The sequence below is a fragment of the Lepus europaeus genome, chromosome 5, assembly GCF_033115175.1.
Source record: "Lepus europaeus isolate LE1 chromosome 5, mLepTim1.pri, whole genome shotgun sequence".
Lineage (NCBI taxonomy): Eukaryota > Metazoa > Chordata > Mammalia > Lagomorpha > Leporidae > Lepus > Lepus europaeus.
Genome location: NC_084831.1, coordinates 71,439,751 through 71,448,798, shown reverse-complemented (window position 1 = coordinate 71,448,798; position 9,048 = coordinate 71,439,751).

Sequence of the window (9,048 nt, the reverse complement as noted above, 5' to 3'; positions counted from 1 at the left end):
TGTTCCTCTGACAGCAGTAGGTCCAAAGTGAAGCTTATTTATTGTGTATTTCAGCCAGTTTGACACTATGGAAACCTGTCTTCCACTTCTAACCTTCCAATTAAAGAACTTGTTTTCTTAAATTGATCAATTTACCTGGAAAAATCTAAATCACTGATTGACTCACTACTTAGGGATAAGTTATCACCAAAAAACAAAGCATATTTGTTAGACTGACAGTTCAAAAATAATAAGATGCAAAATATTGCTAAGATAGAAAATATTACTTAGAGAAATTGAAGAAGACCTAAAAAACAGGATATGTTAATGTTGATAGGACTTGTTAAGATATCTGGCTTTCAAAATTACAATGGTTTGACACAAGCTCTACAAATTTCAGCAGGATTTTTTTTTTGAAAGTCTGATGAGCTGATTCTAAAATGTATATGGAAATGTAAAGGACCTAGAATTGCCAACAAAATCTTGAAAAGGAAAAGCAAATTTGAAAGAATTTCCATACTTGATTTCAAATTGGCTTTTAAACTCATTGTAAAACCACTGTATGAAAAAATATGGTAATAACATAAGGATAGGTGAAAGAAAAAGATAATGAATTTGCAGATAAATTGTTAATACGTACACATTCAACTGATTTTTACCAAGACAACTCAATAGGATAAGAAAAATCCTTTTAGAAACAGATGTTTTAGCAAATATTTAGCTGAAATTCATATAGAAATAAGCAGACCTTGACCTTTAGATGGCTCACACACACACACACATTCACACACACAATAGTTTAACGAAGTCCACAGATCTAATCTGAAACCTAAAACTAAAGGCTCTTAGGGAAAAGCATAAAGAAAATCTCCTTTTCCTTTCCCCAGGAAAAGATTTCTTGCTATGACACACAAACAAATGATAAATTTGACTTTATCAAAATTTAAATATTTTACTCATATGAAACCCCACTAAAAAAACTAGTGGGTAAGCCACACATTGAGAAAAATAATTGCAGTACATATCTGACAAAGAATTTATATACAGATTATATAATCTAAAAATTATTCAATAAACAACACAATTTGAAAATGAGACTTAACAAATAATTCACCAAAGAATACATATGAATGTCCAACAAGTACATTTCACACCTGCCTGAACAGGTAACAGTAAAAAAAAACCAGATGTTCTAGATTTTGTTGAGGTTTTAGAGCAATTAACACTTTCATTTATCACTGGCAGAAATGGAAAACCACACACTCTAGTGAACAAAAGTACAACAGTTCTTAAAAACTCAAACATTCACGCTATGATCCTCCATTCCATTCCTACTTACCTAAAAGAAATGAAAATAAATATCAATATATTACTTGTACTTGCATTTCCATAGCAACTTTGTTAGAGTAAGCCAAAACAGGAAATAGATTACATGTCTGTTAACAGGAAAATACATACATGTATGCTCAAATAATGGAATACAACTTCACAATGAAAAGGAACATGTTGCTGATAAATAAAATAAGGCATTTTGATGAGCAAAGGAAGCTAAACACAATAATATATGTCTATGAGTCCATATATGTGCCTCGCAAGAATAGGCCAAATTATTCTGTGGTGATAGAAATCACAGACTAGTTGCTTCTTTTGGTGAGGGATTGACTGAAGAGTCACTTCTTCCGAGGTAAGGATATATCCTATATCTTATTTTGGTTAATAGTCACACATTCATATACAATTATTGAAGTATTGAAGTTATACCACACACTTAAGATCTGTGTATTTATTATTATATGTAAATTACATTTAAATTTGCAAACTACATACACTTGGGATTGGTATTGTGGCAAAGCAGGTTAAGCTGTAGCCTGCGACACCAGCATCCCCTAACAACACTGGTTTGAGTCCCAGCTGCTCCATTTCCAATCCAGCTCCATGCTAATGTGCCTGGGAAAGCAGCAGAAGATGACCCAATGGCTTGGGGCCTTGCCACCCTAACAGGAAACCAGGATGGAGTTCCAGGCTCCTGGCTGGCCTAGTCCAGTCCTGGTCATTGGGCCATTTTGGAAAATATTTCTCTCTCTCTCTCCCTCTCCCTCTTTCTCTCTATCTCTCCCTATAACTTTGCCTTTCAAATAATAAGAAAATCTTCAAATTAAAAAAAAAAATACATACAGTTTTCCAAAGTAAAGATGATTAGCCAAATGCAACCTGTGACCTGGGACTTTCTTATGCTCAAAATATATTATTGCAATAACCTGTGAAATTTGAAAAGAATCCATGGATTAGGTGTGTGTATAATTTCAAAATAAAGTTCTTGTTTTTGGTAACTATTCTGTGATTATATGAGAAAATATCCTGATTGTTAGGAAATATCCACTGAACAATTCAGATATGATAAGGTCCATTTCTGCAAGTAAAAAGAGTATACATGAACTTTTTATATTACTTTGTAACTTTTCTCTCTGAAATTATATCCAAAAAAACTAAAAGATGAAAAGTATAAATAAAGTAAATTTAAAAAGAAAAATATATGCATGTATATTACATGTATATCATGTAAAGTCATGTAAACTCATGCTTTATATTGATTTTCTGGACACATTCTGTGCTCACTAAAATATTCCAACATAATCCATAATTGCTCATAATGCACACTTGCATCTCGATATTTAGTCTCCTATTGATCTAACAGTCGTTTTCTGACTGGTGAGCCTTAAGGGCTTTAATGAGCATTAGGTACTTCAGGTTTTGTAATTGGAGTGGTTTTATCTCGGTTTATTCTGTGATGGTGATCACTGGCCAAGGTTTATGATGGTGAAGTCCATCTTTGGAAAACTTCACTTCTGTGATCTCCTGCTAAAAAACAAATTCTCACAGGCCAAAATGTCATCAGCAAATATAAACAACTTGAAGTATTAATAGTTTCATTCCATGGAGCTGACATGGCGTAGCAGGTAAATCCACAACCTGCGATGCCAGCATCCCATGTGGCAGTTCGTGTCCCAGCTGCTCCATTTCCATCCTGCTCCCTGCTAATGACGTGGGAAAAGCAAGGGTCTGAGTATTTGGGCCCCTGCCACTCATGTGGGAGACCCAATGAAGCTCCTGGCTCCTGGTTTCGGCCTGACCCAGCCCTGGCAATTGTGGTCATCAGGGAGAGTGAACCACGGAATGGAAGCGCTCTCTCTCTCTCTCCCTCTGTCTGTCTGTCTGTGTATGTGTGTAGGTGTCTTCCTCTCCCTCTCTGTAACTCTGACTTCCAAATAAATCTTTTTCTAAAAAAAAAAAAGTTCCATTCTATACCTGAAAGCCAATAATTTTCCAGGTCCTTTTCTGAGACACAAAACAAGGAAATAGGAAGAGAGGATAATAAATGAAGGGGTTGAGGAGGTAGGTTTAAAAGGCTCATCTCTACTTGTCATAAAAATAAGGATGAAAAACTATGGCCCTGATTAACCTTGTGGAGGTTATTGTACCATTCTAGATGAACCACAAAAGTATTCATTAAGCACCTGCTGTGTGCCACACACTACACAAGCAGAGAAGATTTTAAAACAAGAAAATCACCTCCTTGACCTCTAGGATCCGCAGAGGATCTTAGAATGGAGCATAACTAATAAAGAAAGTACCAAACCAAAGTGGAAAACTCCCGACTCAACCACTTCACCCACTTCAAGTACATAAATATTGAATTGTTGGAGAGTAAAGTAAGAAATTGTGGAGAAGACATTTCACTGGAGAGAGCCAGGTTGGTGTCTCACCTTCCCTAAAGAGAATTGCTTTCCGCTCAGTCAGGGTTAGTGGGATGCTTTTCAGAGGCTCCTCCAGTCACCTTTCTTTGCAATTAGGAAGATATAATGCAGCAAGATCTGATGTCTTGAAACTGACTAGAAACTGGCAGGAAAACCAAAGAAGAGGTAATGGTCATTGGCCTTGAGCAGGGATTGTCAGGGGCAAAGATTTCCTAAGTGTTCTCAGAGACCAGAGAGGGCTCAGGTAAAAACAAGCCCCTATGGAGATGCTTGTCTTTACATCTGTCCTGTTCAAGTGACCCAACTAAAGAGAGAAAAGCCTAAAAAAAGAGAAATCTTCCCTATTTTTTAAAAGTCCCTAAATTATTTCTATCCACACTCATAAATATTTTGAGGAATAGAAATATGTAATATTATCTGCAATTGTGATTGGTTTATTAACCTTGAGCAAATCTAATCAGACTAATAGCATCTATTATGCCCAGTTGACAGAACATCATGAATATTCACCCAGGCCTACCCCACCATTTTTGGTCCCTTTTGCTCCCCCTGAGCCTTGGTCATCTACCTCTCCACTCCCCTGTAGGCATCCAGCTCATGTATTTGTCTTGCCTCAAGCTTACTTTACTGAGATGGTGATATCTACCAGTTTTGATGTATGAAGATCTAGTGCAATCCCCCCCCCCCGTTTTTAAAAGAATTTTATTTATTTATTTATTTGACAGGTAGAGTGACATACAGTGAGAGAGAGACAGAGAAAAAGTTTTCTATCCCCTGGTTCATTCCCCAAATGGCCGCAATTGCCAGAACTGGACTGAACCGAAGCCAGGAACCAGGAGCATCTTCCAAGTCTCCCACTTGGGTGCAGAGGCCCAAGCACTTAAGCTATCTTCCACTGCTTTCCCAGGCCACAGCAGAGAGCTAGATCAGAAGAAGAGCAGCCAGGGTTAGAACCAGCACCACATATGGGATGCCGATGCACAGGCAGAGGACTAACCTACTGCACCATAGCACTGCCCAGTGCATCCCTTCTATGCCATCCCTTGTATGCCATCACAAGAACCGACATTTTACCCACCCATTTCCTTTTCTAATGATTCAGTTGTTCGCAGTTCCTCACTATTTCCATGATGATGAACATTCTTATGTTCATTATGCATGCTCCTCTAGGCTTATGTAAAAGATTTCTCTGGCGATGCACCTGATAGTAGAATTTCTGGAGGTTTTAGATGTGCGACCCACACAATTTCATTTCATACTCTTTAAAGTCCAAATTATTTTTAATTTTTCTCACCTACTAGTAATAAGGGAGTAATAGCTCTCACGTCCTAGAACTATTGTCTCTACTTAATATATTTACTTTTTACTTTCTGTTGTTTTAATGCGTATAAGTGCCACCTCATCACCTCTTTCTAGTGCTATATGACATTCCTAAAAAGTGGCATTTGAAAATCAAATTTTCCTGGGGCCAGCGCCTTAGCTCACTTGGTTAATCCTCCACCTGCAGTGCCAGCATCCCATATGGGCGCCGGGTTCTAGTCCCGGTTGCTCCTCTTCCAGTTCAGCTCTCTGCTGTGGCCATAGAGGGCAGTGGAGGATGGCCCAAGTCCTTGGGCCCCTGCACCCGCATGGGAGACCAGGAGGAAACACCTGGCTCCTGGCTTCAGATTGGTGCAGTGCCGGCAGGGCAGTGGCAGCCATTTAGGGGGTGAACCAACAGAAAGAAGACCTTTCTCTCTCTCTCTCTATCTCTCTCTCTCTCACTGTCTGTAATTCTACCTGTCAAATAAATAAATAAATAATCTTAAAAAACATAAATATACACAAAGTGAAAAAAATGCACTGTATGTGACTTCATTTTGCTAAACCTTAGTTGCTGAAAGGTACTTTATCACATTAAAAGTCACGCATTCCTTAAATTTAGAACTATCCTCACGCTAGTTTAAAACATTAAAAATGGAAACCCTGGGTTAAATGCACTCTCTAATACCAAAGATACAAGCAAATAAATAAAAGAGAGAGAGATATTATCTTGAAGTATTTAACACAATCTAATAAAATAATGGTTCACTTTACTGGTAGTATAAGTGACCCCTACTTCAAATGACATTAGCAAAATGTCTGATGTGATTTGGATGCAATATTGCTACAGAACATCTCAAGATGAACTATAATTCCTAGCCCAGTTCCTATTCTAAGTCTCTGGAGTCCCAACCAGGCCGGTGAGTTTGACATTGTCTAAAGGGTAATTAGGAAGAAAGCTTCTTAAACATGCTTCTTATCTCCCACAATAAACACCAGTTTGGGAGTGCATGTGCTTGCTTTTGCCCAGGATTAAAACAGTAGGAATGTTACACTAGGGCACCTGAGAGGGTATCTGTCAATCTACTAATTGCCCCCAGAGAAGTGTAGTAATACTTTTAGGCACCTAGGAAGCAAAATGTAGCAGTATTTTTAATTCACAGCTTATTTTTCTGAGTGTTTTAAAACCAACTCACTAATTATAATTCACTAACTGCAATGTCCCTATTTCTAAATAAGGTCTTATTTTGAACTTCCAAAGGCTAGGTCTTCCACATATAAATTTAGAGAAGAGAGAATGGAATTATCCTCATAACAATGGACCTATGACCGTGATTCATAATTAGGCTCCACTCATCATCAGGTATTCACATTTATAGTGTCAATCTATAACTAATAATTCAGTCTCTACAGTGATTTCTAAAGAATATCATCCCCTGAAACATTGATTCTTCTATACCACAGTGTTTTTTTTTTGTAAGCAATTAGAAATACAAGAATGAAAATGGTTTGAACCCCATCATATTATATCAGTTGCACTGAAATCATCCAGTTCAGAGAGAAACAGTGGCACAATATGCTAAGCGAGTATTGAATGAGAGTACTTCAAAAAGTTTGTGGACAATAGACTTAAAACATAAGTTTACTTTGGTGCAAAAAATGCTGAAATCCACATATACATTTTTCTGTATATACTTTCCCTTGAACTTTTTGAAGACCTCCTCATATACGTAGACTCCAAAAAGTTTTTCAACAAAGTAAATTTATCTTTTAATTTTCATTTCCCATGAACTTTTGGAAGTGCCTCCTTCATGTATATATATATACACACACACATATACACAAACACACACACACACACACACACACACATATATATACCTTCATATTGTCGGATACATTAACCTAGTATGTGAGGTTCAGAGTCAGACTAACGTGCTCAGATTCACCACTCTGTGTCAGATTTGTCGTCTATAAAAGGAGGCAACAATGTCTATCTCACAATATTTTTGTGAGTGTTACAGGAAGTAAGATATAATAAATCAACAATAAAGTGCTTGTGAAGAGTAAGCCACTCAGTAAATGGAAACGATACTAAAATAATTATTAATATTATTTCTGTAAAGTCACTTCATTTGCACAATTAACCTAAAATTGAACTGCATGATTCTCAAGGGAAAACACAGAAAAAATATGTAAACAGTGATAGAGATTATATTTTGTGTAATAATCTTGTCTTTGGTTGTGCTGCTATAACAAAATGTCTCAGACCAGTTAATTTATGAACAACATTTACTATCTTACAGCTCTGGAAACCAGAAAATCCAAGATCAAGGCTCCCATAGGCCCAGTGTCTGGTAAAGTCCTGTTCCTCTTAAAGGGTACCATCTAGGGGGACTTCCACAGCGGAAGAGTGGAAGAGAAAAAAAGGGCCAATGCTGCTTCCCTCCAGTCCTTTTGTAAGGCACCAATCTTCATTTTTTAAAAAGTGCCCACTTTTTAGTACCACAGTGGCAATTAAGTTTCTACACTAATTTTATAAGGGACACACATTCAAACCATAGTAATTCTTATTATATTTTACACATTTGGATATTCATTTAGTGGCCCCGGAAAAACCTCTCCTCAGAGTAATCTTATTTTATCAGCTCTGTGTCATTGTTTGCCAGGTCTTCTTGGCCCCAGTGTGGAAAAGCACGCAGCTCAGGAAAGGGACAACTATCCCAGCCTTTATGTTCACTCTCTTCAATCCTGATATTTTTCCCATTGCATCGGAGTCTTAAGCATCATAAAATTTCTCATTTCTTAGAGACCCTTAATTTAACACAATTTAACATAATCCCCTGCACTGCAGGGGAGTGAAGCACCCTCCCTCCCTGCATCACATTCCATCTTTCTTGCCTTCTTCAGTTGGCACTGATGGGAGTATCTTGACCATTCTTGCCTGAGGCCAGGTTGGCCTCCCAGGAACAAGAATGTCAAAGTGCTTAATCTGGTTGAAGTGTGGAATTCCCTATGTCCTTTAATTTCACAGATTTCCCTTCACATCAGAAATATGAGTAGATTTCAAGTAGATTTTCCTCTGAGTCCACTCATTGGTGCCTTCATTTCCCACTCCAAGGTTTCTGCACTGATTTATTAAACACCCAGTAAGATATTCCTCACCTAGTGAGTTCTGGAATGTACCATGCTGAATAATTGATATTGAAGAGGTTCACACCCACAATAGTGGGTTCATTTTATTAGTGACTCTTGTTCTTGAGTACTCTATGAAAGATAGGTCTTCTGGGACTCTGATATTTTTAAATACTTCTTTACAACACAGGCGCAGTCAGTGTCTCCAAAATATCAAACACTCTGATTCCAGAAATATATACTACTGAAGCATCCAAGAGATGAGTGGCCAGGCATGAAAACTCTTTAGCAAAAGATCTTGCATAATGGGATTTTATTTATACAATTCCTGGATGCAGAAAAAAAAAATCCTCATTTGCCAGAAACAAAAAAATCAATTGATTTTTGAAGTAATGATAAAAGCTGTAAGAACAAAGCAGATCTTGGACGTTATTTGCAGAATGAATAAGTTATAGAGTAGGAAAACACATACACATATTTACCCTTACAATTCGCTTTCATTTTCTTTTAACGACACACATTGTCTGAAAATTAAACCTAGATTAAAGGAAAGCATTTTAGGGCTGTGAGCATAGGGCACATTGCCGAAGTTGCTGGTGGGGATGCCCACACCCAATATGTGAATGTCAATGTATGGATTTCTCCACATCCTTTAATTTGATAGATTCCCATTCATATCAGAATGTGAGTAGCTTCAGTCCAAGCTCCTCCACTTCCTATCCAGCTTCTTGCTAATGTGCACCCTAGGGGGTGGCAGATGATGATGCAATGCTTTGTATCTCTGCAGCCAAGCGGGGCATTCAAACGGAGGTTCATGCTCCTGGCTATGGCCCTGGCCAGTGCATGCTTCTGGGGGAGTGAACCAGCAGGTGGAAGA